This window comes from Phascolarctos cinereus, unplaced genomic scaffold, assembly GCF_003287225.1.
Source record: "Phascolarctos cinereus isolate Bilbo 61053 unplaced genomic scaffold, phaCin_HiC Scaffold_4;HRSCAF=312, whole genome shotgun sequence".
NCBI lineage: Eukaryota > Metazoa > Chordata > Mammalia > Diprotodontia > Phascolarctidae > Phascolarctos > Phascolarctos cinereus.
The window spans coordinates 308,494,037-308,510,470 of NW_027555847.1; the positions used below are offsets into that span (position 1 = coordinate 308,494,037).

The following is a 16,434-nucleotide window of genomic DNA, read 5'->3' on the forward strand; positions in this document are numbered from 1 at the left end:
CAAATTCAAGGTTGATATTGATGCTAAAACATGGAGAAGTGATCAGACTGCAAAGAACTAGGAAGTTTAAAAGCAATCAGTTGTAGATGTTACCTCTTTTATGAAATAAGTGCATTCATTCTTGAAAGGCAATATATACAGCTTTCTTAAAAAGTTTTTGTATATATATATGACACTGCTCTAATTGGATCAAGAAACAGAATACTATAAGGCTTCCTTAATTAACTCTATAACCACTTGAGAAATAAGCCTAATAATTGTCATAGGAATTATAGAATCTCAAAGTTGGAAGGGACCTCAGCAACTACCTAAATCAACCCATATTTGAATACGATCCTCAGAATAACGTATCTGATATCTAGCCTTTGCTGGAAGACTGAAGGAGGAACCTCCTGCTGCACAGGGCAGCTCATTACACTTTGGGATAGTTCTGTTGGGAAGTTCTTTACAAACATGCCCAAATTTGCCTTTTTGCAACTTCTGCCCAGTTTCTCCTAGATCTACCCTATGAGACTACACAAAACCAATCTCTCCCCTCTTCCACTTGAGAATCCTTCAAATATTTATGTGTCTCTCCCCAGCACAGTGACTTGCTGATTGATTGACTGAAGACAGGTATCATCCCAAGTCTTTTCTTCTCTGGGCAAAGCATCTAGAGTTCTTTTAACTGATCCCGATACAACATGATGTGAAAACCCTTCACCATCATGGTTACCTAATTCTAGAAGCTACCCACTTTATCATTAAAATCACTGGATAGTTCCCCAAATGTAACCCAGACCACTGACTTCTTCCTATTTAATTCTAGCTTCAGCTCCACGACCATCTGTGGTGCATGTCCCAGATACATGACCTTTTTAAAATGTGGTACCCAAAATTAAACATAGAAAAAATTTTAAACAGTAGATGCAGAACACATACTAACCACACTGGATGGGTGATCCACTGTGTTCACCAATTAGTACAAGTATCTGGGACATGAACCATAGGAGGGCATGGAGCTGAATCCAAAATTTAATAGGAAGAAAATAGTGTTCTACATTGCATCTGGACAACTATCCAGTGATAAGATGAATGAATGAATGAATGGATGGATGGATGGATGGATGGATGGATAAGCAGGAGGGAAGGAAGGAAGGAAGGAAGGAAGCAAGCAAGCAAGGAAGGAAGCATTTACTAAGCACATACTATGTGCTAGGCACAATGCTAACTAAGCACTGGGTATACAAATATAATCATAAAGACAATCTCTGCCTTCAAGGAGCTTACATTCCAATGGGAAAAGTCAATATACAAAAGGAAGCTGAAAAAGGAAAAGTAGGGAGAATGACATTCCTAAACTCACATGGTTTTAAAGTCTAGAGGAAGACAGAAACAGTGTGGAAAGGAGGATGAAGGCAGGTAGGCCTAGGCACCTCAACAAAATGGACGTTCCAAGACTCACCAGTGGGTAGGCCATGTGAAGAGATAATCCATGATTAGTAAACTTAGACCCCAGGTGCTGAGAAAAATTCTAGGATTGGAGTTGAGGGGGAGAGAGGAGATTGGGATAGGAATGTGATCCCAATCTGTTCTCTGAACCATAACATCTTTTATAATACTAACCTGAGTCATGGAATAATGCCATAATCTCCAAAGAATCAAAACTGTGATTGATGCATAAGGAAATAGGGAGATTCATGGTCAATGTAACAGACTACAGCATATTACAGCAATGACTTGCATACAAAAAAATAACTTGTAAAAACCATTAATAACAATTACAATAATAACTAACATTTATAAAGTGCTTAGAATGTGTCAGGCACTGTACTAAGCATTTTTCAATTATTATCTTATTTGATCCTCATAACAATCCATTTTACAGATAAGGAAATGTATGATTTGAAAATAGGGTAGGCCAATCATATAGGGAGAGTAAGGTACAACACATGGCTAGTGCAAGTGCAACACCAATATCTATGAAATATGTTGGGGAAAAACCTAGAGGAAAGGCTCCATTATATTTAATAGATCCTTTATGGAGAATTTACAGAAAGACATAAGCAAAAATTATATAAAATGAAAAGGCAAGGGATATCTACAATATGCATCTGTAGAAGAAGAAACTCTAACATTTAGATCACAAATCTAAGCATATAAAATATCAATTTTGAATGTAGTAAAAGGGAGCCTAATTAAAATAATCCTGTGATGACTACTTAAAAAAAGGCTTCCACTTCAATTTATGTTTTGTAATAACAGAATCTCCTGTGTTCAGTTTATTCAAAATACTACTACCACTACTACTACTACTATGACACATAATCACCAGCTCTACCATCTGTCCAGCTAAGAAAAGAACTATAATAGGAAATCAATGAAATTTAAAAACACAAGAACACAAGAACAGGATGTAGGAGACCAAGGTTCCAGGTGTGTCTTCACTAATAGCTTTGTGTCTCATTTCTTCACCTGTGATAATAAATGTCCCCACCAACCTCATAGGGTTGCAAAACTTACATGAGATAATTTATGTGAACCTTCTTGGAAAATTATAAAAGGTTATACAGATGAGGCAGTGTGCTGTAGTGAATAGAGTGAGCCTCAAAGGCAGGAAGATCCAAGACCAAATACTGCCTTAGACACCATATAGGATGAATGATTCTGGGCACAAATCTTCTACACTTTCAACCTTCCCAGAAACTCTCTAATGTGTTAAGTTATGAAGAAGGTAGCAACCTATATTAGTAAGAGAGAGCTTCTTCATCCAGAAGTTCCCTACACCAATTAAATCAAAGATCCAGTCTTTATCCTTATATATGTGAATGACCTTACAGAAAGGTGTAACATTAAATAGCACCCTATCATTGATGAATGGTTGTATTTACTATACTTGTATATGGCATAAAAAACAAATTTACTTTAAACTCTCACAAGTGATAGTGCCAAAGTATTACATCACACAGAAACTCATGGAATGAAAGACTATTAGGTGAATGTCTAGGCTACGCAAAGCAGTATCTTTTAAAAAAAAATCTGGGGCATTATAAGAGTAACAGATATGATCCTCTCCATCAGAAAGATTTTAATACACCACAATCAATGAAAATAACATCTCAGTAGGCCTTGAAGTACACTGAGGGAACTCCAGATCAGATACCAGAACCAAGAGAGACAACATCTCATAGTAAACAATTGAGTAGGTTTTTTCAGTCAATATAATCAGAAGGGATTTGATAAGAAGGACTTGGAAAACAAGGGAGCTTGGACTGCCGACAAATTACAGTTACTTGAAGTTACTCGGAACTCTATTGACAGCTAGCCAATACTTAACGAATAAATATATAATTTCTCTTGCTTCCATTCCTTCTTTTCTATTCCCAGCACGACCACCCTAACCCAGCGTATTATCATACCATATTCGGTACTCTCCTATCTGGTGTCCTTACCTCCAGTTTCTTTCTACTTTAATTCTTTCTTTGTACCAGATGTAGATCTATAAATGGTACTTTCATCATGCAAATACTCCCATTCAACAAAATTCAGTTGCTCTTAACCACATAAAAGGATAAAGGTCAAGTACTTTAATCTTGTAGTCAATACCCTCCAAAATCAAATACTAAGCTTACTTCCCATTACTTATGGGAAACTCTGCACAAATTCTACCAAGAAATCAAATTGACCTACTCAATTTACCCCAAACAAGAGACATGGATTTGTTCATAGTTATATGAAATATCCCTCCTTCTTTGTTCTTTTTCCCCTAAGCTGAAACTTTTAGAGTAAAGCTCAAATGTCATGTCTTCCATGAACCTATGAGAGAAATTATTCTTCTTTTCTTGCATTAATAACTAATTATTGAATTAGGACCAAGATTTTTCTCCTTTTCTACTTATTCATCCAGAAATCAACCAGTGTGGGAAATCTTGAGCAAAGACTTACCCAGACTAAGACCTAATTAAAGACAGTAAAAGAAATTCTAAGTTTAGGTGAATGGGTAGATTCCTGTTCATCGTGCTTACTCAAAACAAGTTTGCGAAAATGTGAATTCTCCCTTTTGTCAGACAGGTAATATGGAAATTTGATAATGGTAATACGGAGATTTGGGTGCTCAGTGTCAAATAGCTCAAGACTCTCATCGGAATATAACCCGCCTCTCATGATAATATTCATTCTCTCATTAATTGTTAACCAATCAGAGTTGATTGTCACTCTCAGGAAGACCCACTCTTCTAAGGGCACAAAAACTGTGAGCCCACCACCATAAGGAGTCTTTGGCATTCAAGAATGCCATTGACTTCTTTTATTAATAAAATGCTAACATTATTAACAATTTACCCAGAAACTATGTCTCTCAAACTTTTTAAATGTCACCCCTATCAGGATTCCCAATTCCAGAAGCCTAGCTATGACCTCAAGCAGGCATCTAAGTCATGGGAGTGCTTCCTTAGTAGCTTTTCCTAGCCCAAAAGACCTCAGAGGGGTTATGCACTCCACTATCAGCCACCTCAGTCCAGCAAGAAGGTATAGGTATTCTCATTAATTATGGACACTGAAGCTCCTGAACAGATAAAGAGGAAACCTTACACTGCAGAGACCTAGTTACCAGAATGCTCCATTGCAGGTCTAGGGCTAACTGAATAGTTCTGGGCTCTTATCGTCTTTATTTGGAGTTCTCTGATATAGGGAACTCCCTAAAAGGAAACTCCTTCTATAACATAAATCAGTACTTGCAAGGAAACTTAGAATCTTAAGGAGTTGCCTAGGACAGTGGAAGGCTACATAAGCAAGGGTCACAAAGTCTGTAAAGGGCAGGACCCAAACCTATTTCTTCCTCCTTCCCAGGGCAGCCCTCTATCCACTATAGCATGCTGCCTATCATTTCTGGGCTACCCAAAAATAAAGGTTTTAAAAGATCCTTATTAAAGCTACTGCTCCTTTAGGATGCTAGCTAGCACTGGCCTTGATGAAGCATTCTTTTCCTGTTTCCTAACTGTTGATGCTGACCCTTTTTTATTTCAATGTTTATTGATACTGATTTATTTTGCTCTTTCCCAATTTGTTTCTCCCCAGTTTGGAACTTACTTAAGGCTATATCTGTCTCAAAAAAAGACTTTATTATGGGATCTTCTTTCTTGATTTTTGCAACCAATTTTTGTAACAAAGTCAAAGTCAATAAATATTTATTAAGCACCAGCCATGCTATGTGCCAGGCACTGTGTAAGAGCTGGAGATCCAAAGAGAGGTATAAGACAGTTCCGAGTCCCAAGGAGCTCCCAATCTAATGGGGAAGAAAACATGTAAAAAGAAGCTAAAAAGCAGGATGGGTGGCAGAGGGCTGGATGAGGTCCTACAGCCAGAGTGGGAAAGGATCTGAGAAAGTGAGACTTTCAGAACTCATTTCATCTTTGGGAATGATGAGTTTCTGAAGCTCACAAAGTCTACGAAAAGTAGCTGGATTTAACAGGGATTTTTTTTGTTTGATACAATTTGATACAAGCTGATACATTAAATCTGTCTATGTTAGGATTTTGTTATTTTGTTTTGTTTTTCTCAATGTTCACTTATAATTTACTCAATTTTCTTTGGGTTATTTGGGTTACCTATTTCCTGTTCATTTAATTTTCATACATAATCATTTAAGTTTGCAATGCTGTTGCCACATAATTCAACACAGCATTTTCTTTATTACATCTCTATTTTTGTGAATTCTCATTTTTTCATTTTTTATTAATTTGCTTTTGTCTCTTTTTTAAAAAAATCAAATTAGTTAATGGTTTCTCAATTTCCTTATTCATTTAAAAATAACAGCTTTTGTTTTTGTTACTAGCTCAATTGTTTTCTATTTGACATTCTGATTATCTTTAATTTATAAGTCCTTTGTGACTGTCCCAAATTATCAATTTTTTGTTTTTTTTTAAATGCAGCATAATGTACTAGCCTTTTTTACCTCTTTTGTTAATAAAAATATACAGTGATATAAATTTTCCATAAGGTCTTCCTTAGCTGCATTCCATGTATTTTGTTATGCTCTCTCATTATTATTCTTTTTACCATAATTTTAATTTCTATGATTTGACCTTTGATCTACTTATTATTTAGGATTTTTTAGGGTTTTTTTTTTCAATCTCAACTTAGGTCAGTCCACAATTTTTCTTTATTTTTCCTTTGTTATCCAGATCTTTGATTTTATCAGTACAGGGAACTCCTTATAAAGAAACTTCTACTACCAACTGAGATCAGTAACTATTCTACACATTACAGAGTTACATGTGGGCTTCAGAGGTAAAGTGACTTAGAATTACATAGCCAATATGTGTCAGAAGCAGGTCTTAAATCTTCAGTTCAACTCTGGAACTCTAGCCACTCTGTCATATTGTCTCTCATTTTTTCTTTGCTGTTGACAAATTTCATTACATGATATACATGATATAAGCTTAGAATGGATATCATTAAAATTTGTCATCCTGTATTTGCTTATGAACTATTTATGTGTTAGTTTATGATCAGTTCTTGTGTAAGTATCATGGAGAAGAAGCCTAAGGATATCTCATTCTCTATAATTCCCATTGAAATTTTTAAGTTTTTTCTATTTATTTTGCCATTACACTTGTCAATCTCTGACAAAAGAATGTTAAAGCCACCCAGAATCAGTGTCATACTATCTTGATCTTTTCAAAATTTTAAATTAAGTTTTCCTTTGAGAAGTTGGTTGCTAGACTCATATGAATGTTTTATTGAGGCAGCTGGGTGGTGCAGAGATCAAAGCATCAGGTCTATAGTCAGGAAGATTCATCTTCCTGAGTTCAAATCTGGTCTCAGACACTCACTAGCTGTGTGACCCTGGGCAAATCATTTAACCTTGGTTTCCTCAGTTCCTCATCTGTAAAATGAGCTGGAGAAGGAAATGGCAAAGCATTCTAATATCCTTACCAAGAAAACTCCAAATGGGGTCATGAGGAGTTGGACACAATTGAAAAACGACAGAAGAACAACAATGTTTTATTGATATTAATATTATAAGGCATTATGGCATAGTGGATTGAATATTATACCTAGAATTAGAAAGACTTAGATTCAGTTCCTACTTCTGATATTTAATAGCTTTGTGATCATCATTTAAATCATTTAACCTCTCTAAGCCTCAGGCAAACAGTACTACTAAGTAATAATTCTTCCACCAATGATATCACAGATTCTTGACTTATATATGATGTCTCTAGTTATAAGGTAGTTTCTCTACTTATCTTTCTTAACAGTATGTGATAGGGGTGGGATCTGTGATTTCAAAGGTATAGGAAACTCTCAAGTAAGGAAATTCTCTCTATCAATACAAGTTAGCACCTTCTCTGCAACTTATAGTTCTAGAGAGTAGCCTACAGCATTGACAGGTTAAGTGACTTATCCAAAATCACACTACCAGCACATGCCAAAGGTGGGATTTAACCCAGGTCTTCCTGATTTTAAGATAATTTATATATTCAGTATGCCATGCTGTCTCTCAATAGTATATTTACTCTTTTACTACTATTATAAATATTTACTATTTACTATATAACATATGCTATATATTATATACTACATTATATAATTACATAATATTATATTATTATATATTAATTATATATATTATAAAGTATACATTCTATATACAAAGGTATATTTGCTACATAAATATTTACTATTATTATAAATAATACACATTCACTATTACTTTACTAGAAATTAGGGGTGTATGAGGTCTTCAGGGAAGACTTGCACCTCTGGTGTGAGGGCTTGCTAAGAAGCCCTTTTCAGGGCTGCTCATCTACTTTTGCTGTCTACCTTCACCCAACTCTCACCAGTAGCTCCAAGAAGCTTAGCATGCACAGTGGCCACACCCTGGTAAAACCAAACCATCTCTGCAGACAGGCTAAACCAGGTTGAAGGTAACTGACAGGACTTAAACCCATCAGTGAATTAGGAGGATGTCTATCTGAAGCACATGAAGACTTCTGGTGCAATGGCCTGTTGGAACAGCCATGAAGGCAACTGAAGCAGGTTCTGGGGAGCACTTAGAGCTTGATCAGACATAGAAAATGTCAATGTCATCCACTACATCCCAGACCATCACATTGACTTTTGTCTTGCCACTGGACTTTGATGACTCTGGAAGAGAGGGTGAAGTTGATGGCTTTCTGCCCCACTTAAATCCAGTTCATGCACAAGTCATGACACCACCCTGTGATGTCATTGATCCTCTTTGAAAATGAAGGATAAACAACTACAAATCATTATTGTAATTAGATTTAGCCCTTCCTTTTGAATTTAAGTCCCTAGATTTTCTATGTATATACCTTCACATCCATAATCAAAAGCATGTTTCTTAAAACAGGAAATTTTGAAGATTTATTTCCAATTCATTCTGCAATTTTGTTTGTCTTTAATTGGTGAATTTAGTTCATTAGCATGTAAAATTGTTGTAGTTAAGTGTGATTTTCCCTCCATTAGGCATATTGACTGCTTTGTTTTTAACAATCCCATCTTAACCTGTGAACAAGCATGCAGCCACACATCTCCCAACCACAGCAAATACAGACCAAATTAATCTTCCTTTGTAACAATCCACTCTTAATTACTGCTCCTCTCTCCTATTCACACTGAAGACAGACCTGGAATTCTACTTTTAATGATAAAACATCTGTCTTTTTTCTTTCTTTTTTGCTCTCTCCTAGGCAGTTTAGATAAGAATATGGTTTAGGAAGCACACTCTAGAAAAAGCCTATGCCAGTTTCAGATTTCTAAGCAGGAAAAGAATTAAAACTTTTGATCTCAGAGAAGAACCATCTTTTTCCAGAAGTGAATGCTCAGTTTTGCAGAGGCAGTAATATAGGCTAACATGTCATGCTGTTTGGTATGTGTTATATGGCTGAATGGATAGAGCACTGGGCCTGGAGTCAGAAAATCGAAATCTGGCCTCAGACACCTCAGACTACCGTGTGATCCTGGACATGTCACTTAACTTGTTTGCCTTAATCCACTGGAGAAGGAAAGAGTAAACCACTTCAGTATCTTTGCCAAGAAAACACCATGGACAGTATTGGCATGCTGAGGTCCACAGAGTCACAATCAGAAATGACTGAACAACAAAAACAATATCATATTATCACTTCTTTCACTTACTGTAATTGCTGACAGATCTGTGATTCAAACTGATTCAAATCTATGCTTCTTTACTATATGAATGGTTTCCTCTGGGCTGTAAACAAGGTCATCTTTTTGATTCTGAAAATCTGGAACTCTGCAACTATGTTTCTGGATAAATTAAATTTAGGATTCCTCTCTGCCTGAATACTATAAATTCTATAAATTTTCAGTCTTCCCTTTGTTTCCAATACTTTTGGCAATTTCTTGAAACATACAGAATCTTTGGGGTTTCTCTTTATATATTTCTAGAATATCAATAATACACACGATTTTTTGAAGAGTTCTATCCTCTAGCTTTGTTGTTTGGGTTTGTAAGTGATCCAGTCTTCTTCCAGTTTTGCCATTTAAAAAAAATTTAAAAATAAATTTGCTTTATTAGTTCTTCTTCCATCTGTCATTTTTAAAATTCTGCCTGCGTGACTGTGTTCCTTAGAGAATTTACCGCCTCTTGAGATCTTCCATCTTCTTTCCTATAGTATAGTCTCATGTAGGGCTTCTTAAACTTTTTCCACTTAGAACCCTTTTCACTTTTCAGCAGCATTTGTTGGAGTTGCATGGCCTGAGGGCATGCCCAGTGCAATGTGCACATGCTTTGTGTTCAGAACCAAGGCTGAAGTGAGATTCAACAAGGGTTTTACATGTGTCAGAGTTTCCTTTATATCTCTTATTGGGATTCTATATCAGATTGGATGGTTTTTTGATACTGTTCTCTGTTCTAGAAATAAAGCTATTGTTCCAAATTTTTATTCTTTTCTTTAGGAGATTTCTCATATTTTTTTCCATTCACTTTATGTGAGCCTCCTTTTAAATTAGTCATTTTTTCAGTTTTTATTGGTTTTACTGTGAGGTATTCATTCACACCTTTATTTACTGCTTTTCTTTTATTTAGAGCATTTGTTACTGTCCTAATGACATGTGGGAGACTAGTCTTAGTAGTAGTAATCATTCGCTTCACCATCCTGTTTCAATTTATTTTAAACAATTTTAAACAATCAGTCAAGAAAATGCAACAAGGTACTTTGAAACTAATGCATCTAAACTCTAGTTCCACCAAGGTATCTGATTAAGTTGGTAGCAGTCCAGTGACTCAGTCAACAACCATTTCTTGAGTGCCTACTATGTGGCACACACTGTGCTAAATACTAGGGATACAAAAAAAAAAGACAAAAAATAGTCCCTGCTCTTAAAGAGCTCACAGTCTACTAAGGGAGATAACAATCATAAAACTATGTACAAGGGGCAGCTAGGTGGTGCAGTGGATAGAGCACCGGCCCTGAAGTCAGGAGGACCTGAGTTCAAATCCGGCCTCAGACCAAACACTTGACACTTACTAGCTGTGTGATCCTGGGCAAGTCACTTAACCCCAATTGCCTAAAAGCCAAAAAATTTAAAAAAAAACTATGTACAAATAATATACATACAGATAAATTGGAAATAATCTCAGAAACAAGTCACTAAAAGTAAGAAGGACCGAGAAAGTCTTTTTGCAAAAAGCTGAACTTTACATAAGACTTAAAAGAAGCTAGGGGCACCAGGAGGCAGACATGAGATTAAAGAGTGTTCTAGGCATGGTGGACATCAAGTCAAAGTGCTCAGAGTCAGAAGATGAAATCCAGAAGGAAGATTAAGTTGTGTATGTGTGTGTGCGCATATACATATGTATGTATGTACATATACATATGCATCTATGTATATATTCATATATATATATATACATAGATGCATATATTCATATATATACACATATGAATATGTACACACAGATACATTATATATTTAAGAGTTAAGATCTAGCAATTTCATATTGAAGAGATATCTATCATTAGCATAAAGATGGATTCTAAACATCTGCTTCATGGTTGGGAAAAAATAATAGATGGATTTGCTTCTAATGACTACATAACTCTGTCAACAGAAAATACTCTTAGACTTGAGGCTATATAGACAACATTCCTTTGATAGGTGACAGAATGAAGGAAAAGAGTTAGAATACTTGACTAGAAATAGTGAAAGAAAACTCCATTCAAACTATTCTAAAGAGTAGTTTCTTCTAAAGGAAGAAAATAGTTATACTTAAATATCAAGTAAAATTTAAGTATTACACACTTGGGAAAGTAGAGCTGTACAGTTTAACCTAGCTATATCTATGCCTTACCAACCTAACCTCTTAATATATGTCCTTGATCCCATCTGTTCCTGTCCTTTCCAGAAGACTGCACCCTCCACCATCCCCATACTCCCTCTCCATGTATGGATTCCTTCCCTACTTCCTAACAGATCCAAGTTCTATGTGGAGGTTCATGAACAGTTTTTGACAATTGAAAATAATTAAATTAGTTTCAATGACATAAATGTTATCATGAAAGGTATCCAAGTGATCCTTAAAGGACAGTCTTACATTCCATAAGTATATGACTATTTTTTATTTTGATAACTACTGTCATCTTAAAATTCAGTTTTATTTGCTGAAAAAAAAAACTAAATTAAAAGTAACTTTAATGTGACTTTTAAATGTTTCCTATAAAATGAGATACCACAGAAACCATGACAGATTGGGTAGATTACTGGGCCTGGAATTAGGAAATCCTGGATTCAAATTCCACATTAGATACTTAATAGCTGTATAATCCTGGGTAAGTCAATTAATGTCTCTAAGCCTAAACTTCATCTTTCACAAAATGGGAATAAAAGTAGCATCTATTTCCTAGGGTGGTTGAAAGATTCAAATGTATATAAAATGTAATGTATGTAAAAACCTCTGAAAGCCTCAAAACACTACACAAATGTCAGCTATTATTATCATTAACTTAAAATGAAGATGAGCCTAACAAATAAAAAAGCTATCAAAGGTAAGCTATTGCAATAACTGAAAAAGAATAGCTTTGTTCTATAACTAAAAAGTAAGTAATAAAACTGAATTGCCTTTTTCCAATTAAACTAAAGGACACATAATAAATAAATAGATGGAGGGAGGGAGGGAAGAAGGGAAAGAAATATCTATGTATTTATGTGTGTGTGTGAGTGTGTGTGTGTGTGTGTGTGTGTGTGTGTGTGTGTGTAGAGATATATCTACACATACATCCATATACACACATTTGGAAAAGGAATTTTATGAGGTTTTTATTACTCTTTCAGTATCAACTACCCAAAATACAGGAAATTTTTAAACTTTTCCAACATAAAAATGCCATCTGCCTATAAATGATATTCTATTTTTGCAAGAATTGCAGGACAAACAACAAATTTTCAATTTATATAAGCCTACACTTGAAAGTCATCACCAATTATGACAAAGAAGTTGGCATAAGACAAGTAAAGCCCATTATAATGGGTGGCCTTTTCTTCCACAGTTGTTTTGTTTCATCTGGAAATAGTCCTTTGAATTAAGTTCACCCAAAGCCACAAAGACACATGGCAATGATATAGACTTTTGACTTGTTCTTTTTAAAATAAGTTTATTTAGTTTCCATACTTGGCTTTATTTTTTCATAAATCTGAGGACATGTCACATCCATCAACTTCTAAATTGTGGGGGAAAGTAGGCATCACTTCCATAACCATGTAGGTACAAGCAGCCATTCAATACATGTTTGTTGATGGATTGATTAAAATGCAAAAATACTTTTCTTGGTTTAATCAAGTAACCAATTTATAAAGGAGTTGTATTCCAAAAGTTAATTTGTAAGCTGGCTGTTTGGCACTCAGTATATATTTTCTCATAAGGAAAAAAAAAGTTATACATGATGGCTAAGTTGCTGGGCCAGCTCATAAAAATCTATATAACCTACAAAGTAGATGAAATATTGCACATTTGTACAAAATACTAAAAATAACACTGTTGAAATGTTGATGAGTAAATAAGACAGAAAAGTACTGAAACTGGATAAGAGTTTAAAATCTTGAATGTTGATGTTTGAAAGTAGGTGAATTAGGAGATAGTGCTGTAAAAAAAAAAGGAGGCAAATGGAAAACTCTGTGGAGATTCTAGAGGGGCACTTGAGGCACTTTCAAGAGATTAAAAAAAAAGGCAACTTAGAGATCATCATATCTCCTAAGTTTACAGAGGAAGAACCTTAACTAAAAAAGACTTAAGTGACTTACCCACGGTTCCATAAATAAGCAGCAGAACCAGCACCTGAACACAGGTCCTCTAACTATGTACCTTTTACTATGGTGAAAAGCAAGTTCACTTCAAATACAGTAGCTTTCCTGATTTTAGATTCACTGGCTTGACTCATATGAGCAAGGGCTGGCAGAAAGAATAGGAAAAGTTAAGTGTATTCAAGGGGCTGTGACAACATGTAACAACACGTTTCAAGATTTTATTAACTAAAAGTTCTAAATAGCCAAAGAGATACAAAAAATGTTAGTGCACTGAGCGCAATTCTAGCACTATCTTAAGCATCTGGACACATGATTGGGGGGAAATTGGAAGGTTAGGAGTTGCTTTTGGAGGTGGGATTTGGAAAGGAAGTGAAGAGGCTACAAGGCAGAGAAAAACAATGTGCAACTGATCATTTTTATGTCTGAGGTCAGCTGTACGAATGAGGTATTTATTTGCATGTCAGGTGTTTATAACCTGGTAAGTCCCTCTATATATTTCTGCTCTTGTCTACATGACACACACAATATTAAGTAGTAAGATAAATTTAAATATATGAAAACACTGTATTTTACCCAAAAAACAGCTATAATGTTTCATAGATGAAATGATTCCAGTATTATATAATCTAACAGCAATAAAAACATGTAGCAATGTGGAAATTTTAAGTAAATGATGTCTATGTGAATTGAAAGTGCATGTTACTTTCAATTATTACCATGCTCCATCTGCATAAACTTAAGCATAGAGTAAATGTTCATTTTTTAGACACCATTAATTAAGAATCTGTGACCACTGGACCTGGGCTCAATTGAAGCAAACTGTGGCATTCTCTAAGAAGAAATGATTGCTAAATCAATAAGTAGCATAAACAAAATAAGTAGCATAAACACAATGAGTGTTATGTTCAACCTATTTAATAGGAAAAAAATGACAGGCTTGAATATTATATTAAATCTAATGAAATCATATATGGATAAATACAGATGAAATTCAATGAGGATAATTATAAAACTTATTCATGGCTCAAAAAATCAACTTCACACATACAGAAGGGAAAAAAGAAATAGAGATATGGACGTTATAATAGTCTAAACTCAAAGAGTCATCCATGTGACACGACAGTCAAAAAATTTATTGTAGTCTTAGGCAGCATTAGGGGAGGCATAGTTTCTAGGAATGAGGGGTTTATAGTTACTGGGTACACTGCCTCACTTGGACCACATATGAAGTACTTTCTTCAATTCTGGGCATTATAGTTTAAGGACACTGATAAGAAAAGTGTCCAAAAGAGAGGAACCAAGAGAATGAAAGGCCTGGAATCCATGTCATAAAAAGATCGCTTAAAGGAACAGGGGCATTCAGCCAGGTGGAAATAAAACTTGGGGGGAGAATGGAGAAGATATGATAGCTGCCTTTAAGTCAAAGGGTTATATTATATGAAAGAAAACTTAGACTTGTTCAATTTGTCCCCAGATGGTAGAAATAGAAGTAATGGGTAGAAGTTGCAAAGGGGGAAATTTGGCCTTTAAATCAGGAAAAACTTCCTAACAATTGGAGCTAACCAGATGTGGAATGGGCTTCCTTGAGAAGATGTGGGTTTCTCCTTCACTGGAAGTCAGGTATTGGATATGGGTTGGACCCCGTTCATCATGGGGTGATGTCTTGACTTGTGCACGAACTGGATTTAAGTGAGGGAGAGTTGCACTAAGTTGTCAATTTCATTCTCTCTTCCAAAGTCATCAAAGTCCAGTTGCAAGACAAATGTCAAGATGACTCGCAATGGCCCAGGATGCAGTGGATGACCTTGGTAGCTTCTATGTCTCATCAAGCTGTAAGTGCTCCTGAAAGCCTGCTTCAGCTGCCTTCATGGCCATTGGAACAGATTGTTCTTATCAGCCCATTCCACCAGGAGAAATCTTCATGCACTTGGGATGGACATCTCTTTAACTCACTGATGGGTCTGAAGCCTGTCAGTTACCCCTCAACCTAGTTTAGCCTGTCTGGAGAGATGATTTGGTTTTATCAGAGTGTGGCCACTGTGCACACTAAGCTTCTTGGAGCTACAGGCTTCACCTTGGGTGAAGGTGGACAGTAAAGGTAGATGAGCAGTCCTGAAAAGGGCTTGGCAAGCCCTCACACCAGAGGTGCTAGTCCTCTTAAACACTCTGTACACCCCATGCGGTTGGCCTAAATAGCTGCTGAGTTCCCTTCCAATTCTCCAATTCTATGAGGCTCTGTGACTTTGCTACTTTTCAATATTGTTTGTATGCTTTTAGACAATACTAACTGTAAATTAATCTGGTATATGACTACATGTATAGACCTATTTTTGAATTCAAGCATTCAAATTCTACTGTAGAGAGCACAATTACGATGGGCTGGCCATGTTGTTCGAATGTCAAGTATACACTTGCCTAAAAGACTATTTTTTTTATGGAAAACTCACACAGGGCAAGCACTCACATGGTGGTCAGAAGAAGCAATACAAGGATACTCTCAAGGTCTCTCTTAAGAACTTTGGAACTGGTTGTGTGACATGGAAGAAGGTGGCACAGGACTGCCCAACATGGCATACCCTCACCAGAGAAGATGCTGTGCTTTACAAACAAAGTAGAATTGAAGTAGCTTAAAAGAAATGCGAGATACACAAATTTATAGAATCCACCCCAAATGTTCACATGGACTATTTGTACCTGACCTGCGGTAGAGCATTCTGAGCTCATGTTGGTTTGATCAGCCATAGTTGGATGCTCTGTAACTTGATTCTAACAAAGTGATGTTATTTTGGTCCTCTTCAAGAACGAAGGACAGCAACCAATAAGTAGGTATAGATGCTTTCCTTTATTTCTAATTTTCTTTAGGGAAAAGGTTTAAATCCTTAATATAAGAGTATATATATACAGATATGTACACATAGAAGAATTCAGAATTAAACATATGTGTATATATATGTATAAAAATATGTATACATGTATAAATATATGTATGTGTATATATGTATATACGTGTGTGTATATATATACATGTATATATGTATACATACATATATACATGTATATATATATATACACACACACACACACACACACACATACAGAGAGAGACTCCTCATTGTAAAGTAGAGGTAACCTTGGGCACCTAAAGGCACTTTTCTGGAAAGG

The 16,434-nt window shown here is 35.6% G+C and overlaps 1 protein-coding gene across 5 annotated transcripts in view; it reads right to left on the minus strand.

Moving 5' to 3' along the window:
* Positions 1–16,434, minus strand: part of XRCC4 (X-ray repair cross complementing 4) — a 360,556-nt gene that overhangs the window by 294,594 nt on the left and 49,528 nt on the right. The window lies entirely within an intron of this gene.